This window comes from Dipteris shenzhenensis, chromosome 13 (genome assembly GCF_047967505.1).
Source record: "Dipteris shenzhenensis isolate YYH24624 ecotype China chromosome 13, Dip_SZ_1.0, whole genome shotgun sequence".
Lineage (NCBI taxonomy): Eukaryota > Viridiplantae > Streptophyta > Polypodiopsida > Gleicheniales > Dipteridaceae > Dipteris > Dipteris shenzhenensis.
In genome coordinates, this window is record NC_141608.1 from 22,359,077 (window position 1) to 22,371,492 (window position 12,416).

Below are 12,416 nucleotides of genomic sequence, written 5' to 3' on the forward strand. Positions count from 1 at the left end.
CTTATAGATGCTCTGTAGAATTATTACAATTCCGAATAAAACATTACAACTCCAGAACGTTTAGTTCACAAGGCATTCATTTAAAGAACATTGCACAAGGAAATTGAAAGCCAAAAAAATAAAAGGAGTGTATATTAATTCATAGCCCAAAAAGGGCTTGTATGTACATATAGCACGAAACCAAGCCACATCCTATGGCTTCAAGTACAAAAAATAAGAGGAGTGTATATACAAGAGAGGCACGAAGCCAAACCAATGGCTTCAAGTACAAAAAAGAGTAGCTAGCACTACTTCTACGACTAATCTAAGTCATCCGCATCCTCGCTCCCTTCTTTGCTCCCTTCTTCTTCACCTTCTTTCTCCTCAGTATCCTCACGTTCTTCCTCCTGGTCAGCCCTAGGGGCCTATAAATGAGGGACAACATGTATCAATGTACGAAAAATTAAATCTTTATTTACAATATTGACATTATTTAAGTACTTTTAAATACTTGGGGGGGCGTTCCAGTAGCCCGGATATACTGCTCCTGAGTAATCAACCCCTCATCACTGCGATGTCCACAATGGTAGGCTATCTCAACAGGACTAGGGTACCTACCCACGATATCAAGCTACAAGATGACACAATTTGTGGAGGGGTTAGTACAAAGAAACAACCTCCTAATAAACCACATAAACACAATATAATTTGAGATCGATACTTACAAATTGGGCGTCCCATGATTCAACACCCACTGCTCCAAAATGCACGTTTCCATATTGCTCCATTTGGATCCTTCGTGCCTCCATGTGCTGCAAACTGGAGTCTGCCTTTGCTGCCTTCATTGCTTTCTTCCACTCATGCTTATGAGCAGTGTGGGGTTGGCCCCTTGGTAGTTGACCTCCCTCTCTCCTGGCAATCTTAGCTAGTGCCTGCCTCTTAAGCAAATATCTTTTATTGGCAAGTATAATAACAATCTTTGACTTTTTCCATTTATCTGTGAACTCAACATTGGGGGCATTGGGATACCTAGAGCATATAGTAGCGATGGTCTCATTAGCCAACCTTTTTTGCTTCTCTTTGTATGGAATAAAGCAATCTCTGTAGTTGTTAGTGACTACAGAGTGCATGAAGGCCACGATGTCCTTCCTCATCAAGATGCCTCCTATCTGAGTGATGTCATAGAAGATTGTACCATCACCCTCTGGCACCTCTACATCATCTGAATCATCCCCACCCCCACCATTTAACCCCCTAAAGCATTGTGCCATGCATCCCCCATCGTTCTCCCTGCTATTACACCTGTTGCCCTATCGTGACAAGCTAGTATGCTAGCCACTCGTATCTGGAGAAGGGACTCTCGATTGCATGAGAGTACACTGGCGGCTCTATGAGGCAGAAGGGCCTCCTAATCACAAGGGGGAGAAGGGGCTCTAGACCACCGCAATGGAGAAGGGAGTGTTGATGATCGGGGAGAAGGGACACTAGACTGCAGGGGAGAAGAGACTCTTGAAATGATTGGGTAGAAGGGACGCGGCTCTCAACCTGCTAGGCTGTCTCAACTCCATAGGAGTAATCTCAGCTAGTGTGGGGTTGGGTTGGTTTAAAGTCCATACTGTCGACTCCTGGGGGGTGTTCAGAGTACCCGTCATGTATGTGTATAACTCCTCAGGAGTGGGAGGGTGCCCCACCAAAATGTTATATAACTCGTGAAAGATGGCATCCCGAAGATCAAGCAAGGCTGAAGAGCTTCCTACCTACATGATGAACTGCAGAAAAGAAGAGGAGAAAATTTCCATCATGGATGCCCTCTTTCCATCATGCATGCAATCATTGGGGCAAAAGAAAAAATAGAGTGATAGCCTGACATTGAGCAAGCCTTTACAGACTCCTGCATTCTTTGAATTAGAGTGACAAAAGTATGTATATGTTTGCTCAATGTCAGGCTATTGAAGCTTCACATGGGTGGAAAAGAGAGAAAGAAAGACAAGAAAAGAGAGAAAAAGAGAGGGAAAAAGATAGGAAAAGAGAGGGGAAAAGAGAGGAAAAAATAGGAGAAAAAAGAGAGAAAAAGAGAGGAGAAAAGAGAGAAAAAGAGAGAAGGAAAGAGAGGAGAAAAGAGAGGAAAAGAGAGGGGGAAAGAGAGGAAAAGAGAGGGGGAAAGAGAGGAAAAGAGAGAAGGAAAGAGAGGAGAAAAAGGAGAGAAAAAGAGAGGAGACGAGAGAAAAAGAGAGGAGGGAAAGAGAGGAAAAGAGAGGAGAAAAAAGAGAGAAAAAGAGAGGAGATAAGAGAGAAAAAGACAGGAAAAAAGAGAAGGAAAGAGAGGAGAAAAGACAGGAAAAGAGAGGGAAAAAGAGAGGAAAAGAGAGGAGAAAAGAGGAGAAAAAAGATATAAAAAGAGACGAGAAAAGAGAGAAAAAGAGAGAAGGAAAGAGAAGAAAAGAGAGGGGGAAAGAGAGAAAAAGAGAGAAGGAAAGAGAGGAGAAAAAAGAGAGGAAAAGAGAGAAGGAAAGAGAGGAGAAAAGAGAGGAGATTGGCTTTCCATCATCCATGCCCTCTTTCTTTATCCTGCCCTCATGCTTTAGTCCAATTTTCCTCTTTCTTTATCCCACCCTCATGCAATCACTTATTTCCATCATTCATGCAATCCCTTATTTCCTCACGAATACTTAAGGGATTGAAAATTCAACTTGGACATGCATGCAAGGGAAAGGAGAAAGGAAAGAGAAGGGGAAGGGGAAGGGGAAGGGGAAAGGAGAAGGGGAAGGGGAAGGGGAAGGGAAGGAAGGGGAATGCAACAAAAGAAAACTATCGGTGCAAGTCTATAGACACGCATCTAACAACGCGTCTATAGGCATGGCTGCCTATTTTCCCAAAAATTAGATGTGCTATTAGGCACGTCTATAGACGCGCTTCGATAGACACTTTTTAAAAAAAGGTGAAAAAGACATGCGCCCGACCCCAAAAAGAACAACACTAGTACCATAAACATCATTTCCCTCCATACGACAAAGGACAAATCCAAAGAAAACAACTTCGAGAGAAGACCAACCACCAAGAGACTTACCTTGGATAGAGGTATGGAAGCTTCTTGTCTTTCTTCAAAGCTGCTTCTCCTTCTTCTCTTCCTTGTTCAACCTCTTCCTGTAATCGTGGAGATGAGTGTGGGTGCTTAGAGATCACTGTGGATGCCTGGAGCTATGTGTGTTAATAGGAAAGCAAGCCGCACGATGCTAAAAGTATCATAAGGAAAGCAAGCGCGCTAAAAGTAGGTTAAAAAATTAGCTTGCATTCTGCACGTCTAAAAGCACGTCTATAAGCACATCTACATTATGTTTTAGATGTGCCTATGCACGTAGAATTACACTCAATCACATCTCAAAGTATGAAGAATGGGATGCGACCGTATCCTGGGTAAGTGTTAAAGCATTGAGGTTGATTGAGATACCTATGGGTGTTCATGTGTTTGATATATGATCCTTTTTTAATTTGATACAGGATGTTAGTGGAGGTGGTTTGTTTAGTGGAGGAGACCTTTCCATGTTCTATTCTCACAAGCCAACTACATCTCATAGTGCATTTGGTGGATGAGATTGCTATATGTGGCACTATACATGCACAATGGTTGTTCTTTCTCAAGCGCTTCATGAAGACCTTGAAGGGTTTCATGAGGCAAAATGCAAGGCCTGAAGGTAGCATGGCCGAGGGTTGGTTGGTACAAGAGTCACTTGTATATATTTCTGAGTTTCTTGTTGATGTGGATAGCTCTCTCCCACGACTATGGAGAGATGATGAAGACCTAAGGATGACCTCTATTGTGCCTCAAGGGAAAGGACAGAGCAAAGTAATAGACACAGAGTTGCTTAATAATATCAACCTCTATTGCATGCTTAATAGTGATGTGATGAAAAGATGGGTGACAAGATACAAGGATGCAAAAGCAAGAAGACAAGGAGAAAGGACCCTCTTTTGTGCACACCATGGATCTCGTGTGCCATACCCTCAGCATCTAAGAGCACTTCTAGAGGATATTCATGTGGATTGGCTACTTGACGAAATGGAGAGAGCACAGAGAGACGAGGGGATGCATATCACAATGGAAGAATGGGAGTATGCTAGAGGTTGCATGAGCAAGGTCGGTATATAGAATGTTAAGCATAAGTTAGGAGCTTTCAACAATTTAGATTGCTTAATCAATTGATTTTGCCTTGGTGTAGTATACTATGCTCAATGCTATATGGTGTGAGGGCAGTCACTTTCGGACACAACGGATTGATGATAAGAGAAACACACAAGATTGCGGCGTCATTGCTAGCTTTGAGGGAGCCAATAGAGCCATGGATGATTATTGTGGCATAATCCAAGATATTATTAAGCTTGACTTTCGATGCTTCTTTGTGTATGTTTTGTATGTCAAGTGGTTTAAGGATGTGGTGGAAAGAGGCCCTAATGCAAAAAATCAAATGCCATGCAAGTGGCTTTGTAACTATTGACTCCACAAAGTTTTGGCAAAGCAAGATGGACACACTAGTACTACTGCAACAATGTGAATAGGTACTGTACACACATATAAAAATACTCACTTTTAAATATTCAATACCTTCAATGCAAGGAAAATAACATGATTGTATTTGTGTTTGAATTACGTTGTCTATCAACCAATGGTGGATAATAATGGGTGGTGGCATGTCATACCTATTATGCCACATTCCAAAGTGATGTATAGTACATTTACTAATATGGAGCATATGGAGGATGATCATGGCCATGGAGTGTGATACAAGAGAGGAGGATGATCATGAGATAGGAGATACAAATATTGAGGCCATTACCCATGAGGACGAGCCTACCATTGGTGATGTTGATTTCAATGAGCACATGAGTAGCACAAGTAGTAGTGGGCTGTTCAAATGTATTTGTAGATCTCAACACAGGTTTGGATTTTTAAGTAGATAGTTTGGAAAGGGTTGATCTCATTAAGGATGAGATTGACCATCATTGATATTAGCAAAACTATTTTACATATTGTCTCATTCTTCTCATCTCACTTAATTTTTGTATATGTGGGTTTGCCAAAAAGCATTGATGTTTTTATTAAAATCATGTGCTTTGGTAATCATGGGCAATTTTTGGAAAGCAGTGATGCACGTTTATCATCCTGTAGCAAAATATATTACTCTCTATATCCTCTGCTCTGCGTTTATAAAGGTGTCTAAATCCACATCTAAAAGGGTCATTGTTTGCTTGGATGTAGCCATTTTTGGTGAGGTTCAGGGACTTTTCTGTATATAGGTATCTTGCATGACCCATAACTTATGCATTGCTCAATGGAATTTGGCAAACTTTGTCTTAAAGTTGTAGTACATTCCAAACTTGAACATGAGAGCAAAAAATTATGGAATAAGGATTTGGAATGAGAATGTTAAAGCATTATAAGTGATATGTTGCATGTGAAGCATGCATCCTGAAGACTATAGGATGTAGCAATTTATTCAAAAACATCAAAATTTTGTTCTATACATACATGCAACCAAGTAATCATTCTAAATTACACTACATGAGCTTCTCCTCAACCCAAGGACTTGCCTAAATGAGATAATAATGCATGGATTAATGGGTTTCCAATATTGTGCTAAAGTGATGCATACCCATTGAGGGCACGCTCCATAACTTTTTTTTGATTTGTTGAAAACCAAAACAGATTGAAAATTTGGAATCCAAACTATTGGGACTCATGCATGGTGGTCTTAAAACATTGATAGTTGTTGGTATTGGTATCTAGATTCACCGTAAAATGGAAGGAGTTAGAAAAGTGCAATTTATGCATGTGAAAATATATTTTAATAAATCCAACACTATTTACAATTTTGAATTGTCTCTTTTCCATGCACTTTCTTTCTATATGGCTCATAAGCATGCCAAAGGTCTTGCATTTAATAATACACAACACCAAACCCAATAGCATGCCCTTTGGCCTATTTGTGTTTTCAAGCATTTTAGGCTACATTGCACTTATTTGGGATATCCAATTCTGCTGACGTGTATTGCCGGAGGGGGGAAAAACTAGCGACTGAAATTTTTCTATTCACATGAATTTTGAATTTTCACACCTCCTGCCCATCAAATCTTGGAAGATTTAAGTACCTGCAACTTGCCCCCACCTTGCAAATTCCCTATAACCTGCACGCACCTCGATGTGACCTTGCGTAGACTTTGGTTTGCCATTGTCTTCTTTCAGGTAAGTTGTCCTCTATTCTTTTCTTGCTTCACGAGCTAGCTTCTCTCTGTTTTAGTTTGGCATTATCATCTTTCATTGATCATCGACCATGGCAACATGCAGCTCGCCATGGCTTACAAGAGAAGCAAACGATAGAAAAGATGAAAAGCTTGGTCAGGGAACAAGTAATAGAAGACTCCTTGCAGAGCAGCAGTAGGAAGCAGTTGTTGCAAATGCATGCATTCGATCATTGCCATCAGAGCAAAGAAAATGAGTTGTGATATCATGATTGGCGGTAGCATTCGAGGAAGCAATATCAGGCCATTCAGGTAAATACCATTCTTGAGTCTTCACAAACTTTAGCCTGCACTCTAAAGTTCATAGAGTGACAACCCTACCAACACCTTGTATTTTTGTGTCTCAAAACGTCACCACTATTGCAATGGCTTTTGCACTTAGGCTGGCTCTCCTTTTCTTGCATTCTATTGAAGCCCATAGACTACTCAGATCGGGCAATCAGGCATTGCTTCCACTCTTCATGCATCTCTTAAAAGTTTCTGCAAATAACAAGGACATCTGTAGAAAGCAGATGGGATACAAGATGTTTGACGAGCACATCATACACATGCTTGATACAACGCAAGTTAGTGGTTGCTTAAACCATCCCAATGGTTGCTTCTAATTGAGCTTTGGGATAGTTTACTTGTTTCATTTCTTGATACAACGCAGGTTAGTGGTTGCCTAAACCAGCTCGGTGGTTGTTTATGATTGATCTTTGGGATAGTTTACTAGGCTCTGACCTAGACTTAATGTGATTGTCCTAAACCAGCCCAGTGATTGGAATATCATGCAACTGTGTGACTGGTTTAGCTCAAACACCAAAAACCAAGTTGGATTTGACTTAATGTGATTGTACTAAACCAGCTCGCTGGTTGGAACATTATTCAATTGTGGTTGGGTCAGCTCAAACACCAGTTATGTGATTGTTCTAAACCAGCTCAGTGGTTGGAATATCATGCAACTATGTGGCTGATTCAGCTCAAACAACATAACCAGGCTAGCTTGGACTTATGTGATTGTCCTAAGCCAGCCCGGTGGTTGGAATATTATGCAACCGTGTGGCTGGTTCAGCTCAAACACTAGAGCCAGGCTGGCTTGGACTTGATGTGATTGTCCTAAACCAGCTCAGTGGTTGGAACATCATGCAATCCTGATTGGTTCAACTCAAACACCAGTTAAGGCTAGAGGAGGTAGGCACTGGCAACAAAATGCATTTTTGTTGGTTTAGGATTACCTGCAATCCCCACAAAATATAACCTTTAGTAAATCCCATGCTTGTTTCAGTAAATCCCAATCAATAAATCCCAAATAAGGGAAAATGTAAATCCCAAATAGGATACTAATCCCAAACAACCACCGAGCTTATATACCTCATAAGCATATCCTCTAGAACTTGCCATTTCACTTTAGCTTGTAAGCTACATTGATGATTCTTTTTGTAACCTAGAAAGGTCCATAGTATCACAGACTCAACTTGGGGAAAAACCCATCCTTACCCCTGCGATTTTTGAGCCTTCCCCTAGCCAAACCCAATCACACTCCGCAAACTCAAGGGCCCAATGGTGGTGATGATCTACTACCCTCTTTTGCTTCTCTCGAGTCTTTTGGAGAGTTAACTTGACTTTCTTATAAGCTTCATCCATATTCTCCACAAACCTGTCAGCTTCAAATATCTTATCTTTTGTATGGAAAATAGGAGGAAATTTTTTTCTCCCTTCCACAATCCAAAATGGAGCCTTACCGGTAGAAGTATGCACCATGTTGTTGTAAGAAAATTCTACCAATGGCAATTACTTCTCCCATTGTGTCTTATGCTTAGACACATAGCATTTTGAAAGATCAAGAATTGTATCATTAGCCTTTTTTGACCTGTGGATGAAAAGAAGATATAAAATTCAAAGTGGCACCCATATTTTCAAAGAGACCTCTCCAAAATAGACTCATCATGTGCAGATCTCTATCATTGATGATAGATTGAGGCATGCCATGATACTTGAAGATGTTTTGCATGAACAAATTTGTCATATGATCCACACCGATCTTCTTCCTCACCAGAATGAAATGTCCCTCCTTGATAAACCTACAAATTATAGTCCATATACCATCATTCCCTGTAGGTGTCCCAGGAAGATAAAAAATGACATCCATGGCAATATCCCCCAGGGCCTATCCAGAATAGGCGATGGGTGTAACAAACCAGGAGTTTCCTACCTGTCATACTTGACTTTTTGAAAGATGATGCATTTCTTGCTATATTCCTCTACATCCTATCGCAAGGTAGGCCAATAAAAGAAATGCTCTACTACCTTCACCATGGCATCAATACCCCTAAGCCCTGCATATGATGGAACATGAAATTCTTCCAAGACTTTAGGTCACAACTTCTTTGTCACACAAAGACGACCATGCCTCAAAAGAAAATCATTCTTAAGAGAGTGGTCATCACGCTGCTAACCTTGAGACAAGTCCTCATAAATCTATACAAAATCTTCATTGCATCGAATTCATTATGATATGCAATCATAACTACTGAAACCTGGGGTTTCCTAAATAATGCATTAGCCACTACATTCTTCTTTGTACAATTTGAAAATGGAGCACGGATAAGGCATTGGCCCACTGCATATGCTTCTCAGACAATTTAGACTGAGTGAGGAAATATCACAAAGATTGAGGATCTGTTTGCACCATCAAATCAGCCCCAAGCAAGTAATGTTTCCACATGGAAAGAGCATGTATTATAGCCAACAACTCTTTCTCATAGACCTGCAAATTTTTCTCGGCATCTTACAACACTCTACACTCATAAGCAATGATATGACCTCCTTGCATGAGAACTATACCAATGTTGTTCCCACATGCATTACATTAACCGACAAAAGCTTTCTTAAGATCAGAAAAAACCAATACTGGATCCGAAGTAAGCTTTTCTTTTAGCTTTTTAAAAGTTGCATTTTCCTTTTCAGTCCATGCAAATGACTTTGTCTGCTTCTGCAAAGCATGCAGAGGTGAAGAAATTTAAGCAAAGTGACATAATTAACCTTATGTAGTACACGAGCATAAGCCCAAAAAACCCCTTTTGAGCACATATATGGGACTATATTTTGGAAATTCTTGCATATATAGGAACCATGGTATTTCTTTAGGAAACATGGTTTTTACACTTTTATTTTCACGAGATCTAGATCCCTTTATCATAAAAACATACAGAATTGTCAGTCATTCAATTTTACATAAGATAAATTCTTCATAGACATCCTTTGTACCCCTATACTTTGCAGAACCAGAACAACCACACAACCTATCAACAGACGAATCAAACCCATCCGGGCAACATCGAACCATCTCACGAAGGAAGTCGTCATCTTCATGCAAAGCCACCTCGAAATCATTAACGTCCTTGAAACTCTTAACATCAACACTAAGAGGAAGAGCTCCAACAGAAACAACGACGGAACCACAAGTTGAACGACTGTCGGAAACATCTGACAGACCACCTGAGCATAGACTTAATCCACCACTGGATCCAAAAGAACCGCCACTAGAAGAAAGACCCGTACCACCAGATCCAAAAGAACCTCCACCAAAAGAAAGACCCGCACCACCAGAGCCAAATGAATCGCCACCAGAAGAAACATGACATCCGCCAGAAGATGGAAACGTCACACCACCAGCACGTGCTGTTGGTAGTCAATTCACCCAAACCACAACCAACCTCAAGATCAACAAATTCATTCGAAACAAATTTAGCCACAAAACCTCCAGAATCGCTCAACAGACCACCGCTAGCACCACAATCAACAACTCCATCAACAACCGGAGAGTATTGAGCCATACATTCTCCCAACACAACTTCATAAGTCCTTCTCTTTCCAAATTCATCATAGGGCCTCCCAATCAAACTTTCACAAGCACGCATCTGCATCTCCTCCGTAGCATTGTATTTTTTGAAAGATGAAACACAACGATGACCCAAAAATTTTGTTGAAACCTCAACAAGAACCTCCGCAAAAGACAAACGACTGAAAGCAGTAGACCACAGAGACTCATTGCTCAACTTGCCCTTGACCCCAGCACCCACAATATCCAACATACATCACACCAAACCTTTCAAGGTCTTAATCCCCACTCGATTACGATTATACCAAATTTGCAAGGAAAACAAACACGAATTCAGTAATACACAGACACAAAACATCAAAAAACAACGTGAATTCAAAACACACATACCATAGAATGTGGATTGTCGATAGGCTGGAGGAAAGCATACAACAAGTTATCATCACCATCCACAACAGGTGGCATGTGCCGCAATCATGTAATGAGTGTGAAAAGATTTAAGGCAGTGCATCTTTGGAAGCCTGTGAAAAGTTACCTAACCAAACAAAACAAACGCATTAAACACAACACACAAAATCACAAACAAAGAAACATAAATCAATCACTTTACAAACTCTCCAAGCATCTTGTCCTCGAACAAACTGCACCCGCTGTATCCCATGCAACTCACTACCACCTTTGACAGCGAAACGAAGCAACAAAGAAAGCAAATTGCTTCTGAAGCCCCCTCCGATGAAAAGCAGAAAAATCAGGATCACTCAGAACTAGCATCTCATCTTTCAAACCAACTACCTCACTCTTCTTAGTTGCCTTCAACCCATCCATCCTAACTGACCGATTCATAGCACTGGGCAAAGAACTCCTAGCCTTCAAAAATAAAGGATTCTTAAAAATGTCGAATGGAACTTCTACAATCCCGGTGCTGGCCAAACAACGCTCGTGAAACCTATGCAGAATCCTACTAAAGGACTTAAACAAAGCAAGCAAAGTTGCCGGTGGGTAAAAACCACCATCACCCCTCTTCTTGCACACCTACGGAATGAACTTGCTCAACATATCCGAAAATGCCCTCAAATCTAACTCCTCAACAGGCAAAGACACATTGAGACCCTCCACACGACCCCAAGAATCAAACCTACCATGAGCCCAATTACCCTTGTCACTACTATTCTCACTGCCCTCCTCAATCTCTCTCTCCAAATCTGGATCCAAAGGAAGAAACCCGCTAACACAACCTATAGCAACTATACCAGCATCTTTGGTACCTACAAAACAACAAAAATAAACGTTAAAAACAAGAACACCAGCAAGAATACCACAACTAGCACATGCAGCCAAACTCTCACCTCCAGAGTCATGAGCACATGCAAACCTGTCTGAAACAGATCCACAACCAGCGCGAATAGGATCTTCATCCTCACCCAAACAAACTACCAAATCCCCAACAACATTGCCTCCAACATCCGTAGAAGCAACAACATCACCTTTTGTGGAATCAGAAACCACCAGCACCTCAACAAACGCATGAAAAACAACTAAAACACAACGAATACACAAAACACTGCCTGCGTGCCTTCAACACGATCTCCCTCCGCGCTGTCCTCCCAAACACCTCTTCCTCCACGCCTTCAACACGATCAACATCCATGCCTTCAACACAATCTACCTCTGCCCTCTCCTCCCAAACACGTCTCCCTTCGTGCTCCTCCTTCGAAACAGATCCGTTACTGCCTAACAAAACACATGCACTCCACACAAAATGATATTACTCACCCCACTACCTCTATACTCACTCCACATGCATTCGAAATCACTCACCCCACTCCCCATATACTCACTCACCTAACAAAACTCATGCACCACAACCCAAATGCCACGTGTCAAAAATGTACAAGCACACACACTCAACCAATAAACAAGCACCACAGCAACCAAAAATGCCACACGTCATAGTATTACAATCCACGTGTCACAGCCAATCAACACGCACCACACAATTCGCCCACCAAACTAATCCAATGATGCACCAAACTAACCAAATGATGTGCCAAATGTCATCGCACCGTCGACCGCCAACTGCCAGTCCATGACTTGCACCGTCGGTCATGCACACTCCCTTGGGCCCTCGACGCTCGAAAAGTGACGCGTGGTCGACATTTCTCAATGGGAAAACGGGCCGCTCGCCGTTTTCCCGACTGGGAAATGCCTCCCCCAGTCACTTCCCTCTAAGCTTCAATTCGGATGCTTCTTCATCAGTAGCATTTTTTTGCATATCCGAATGCTACTGCGACTATCAAATAGAGGTAGGTGGAGGATCGGT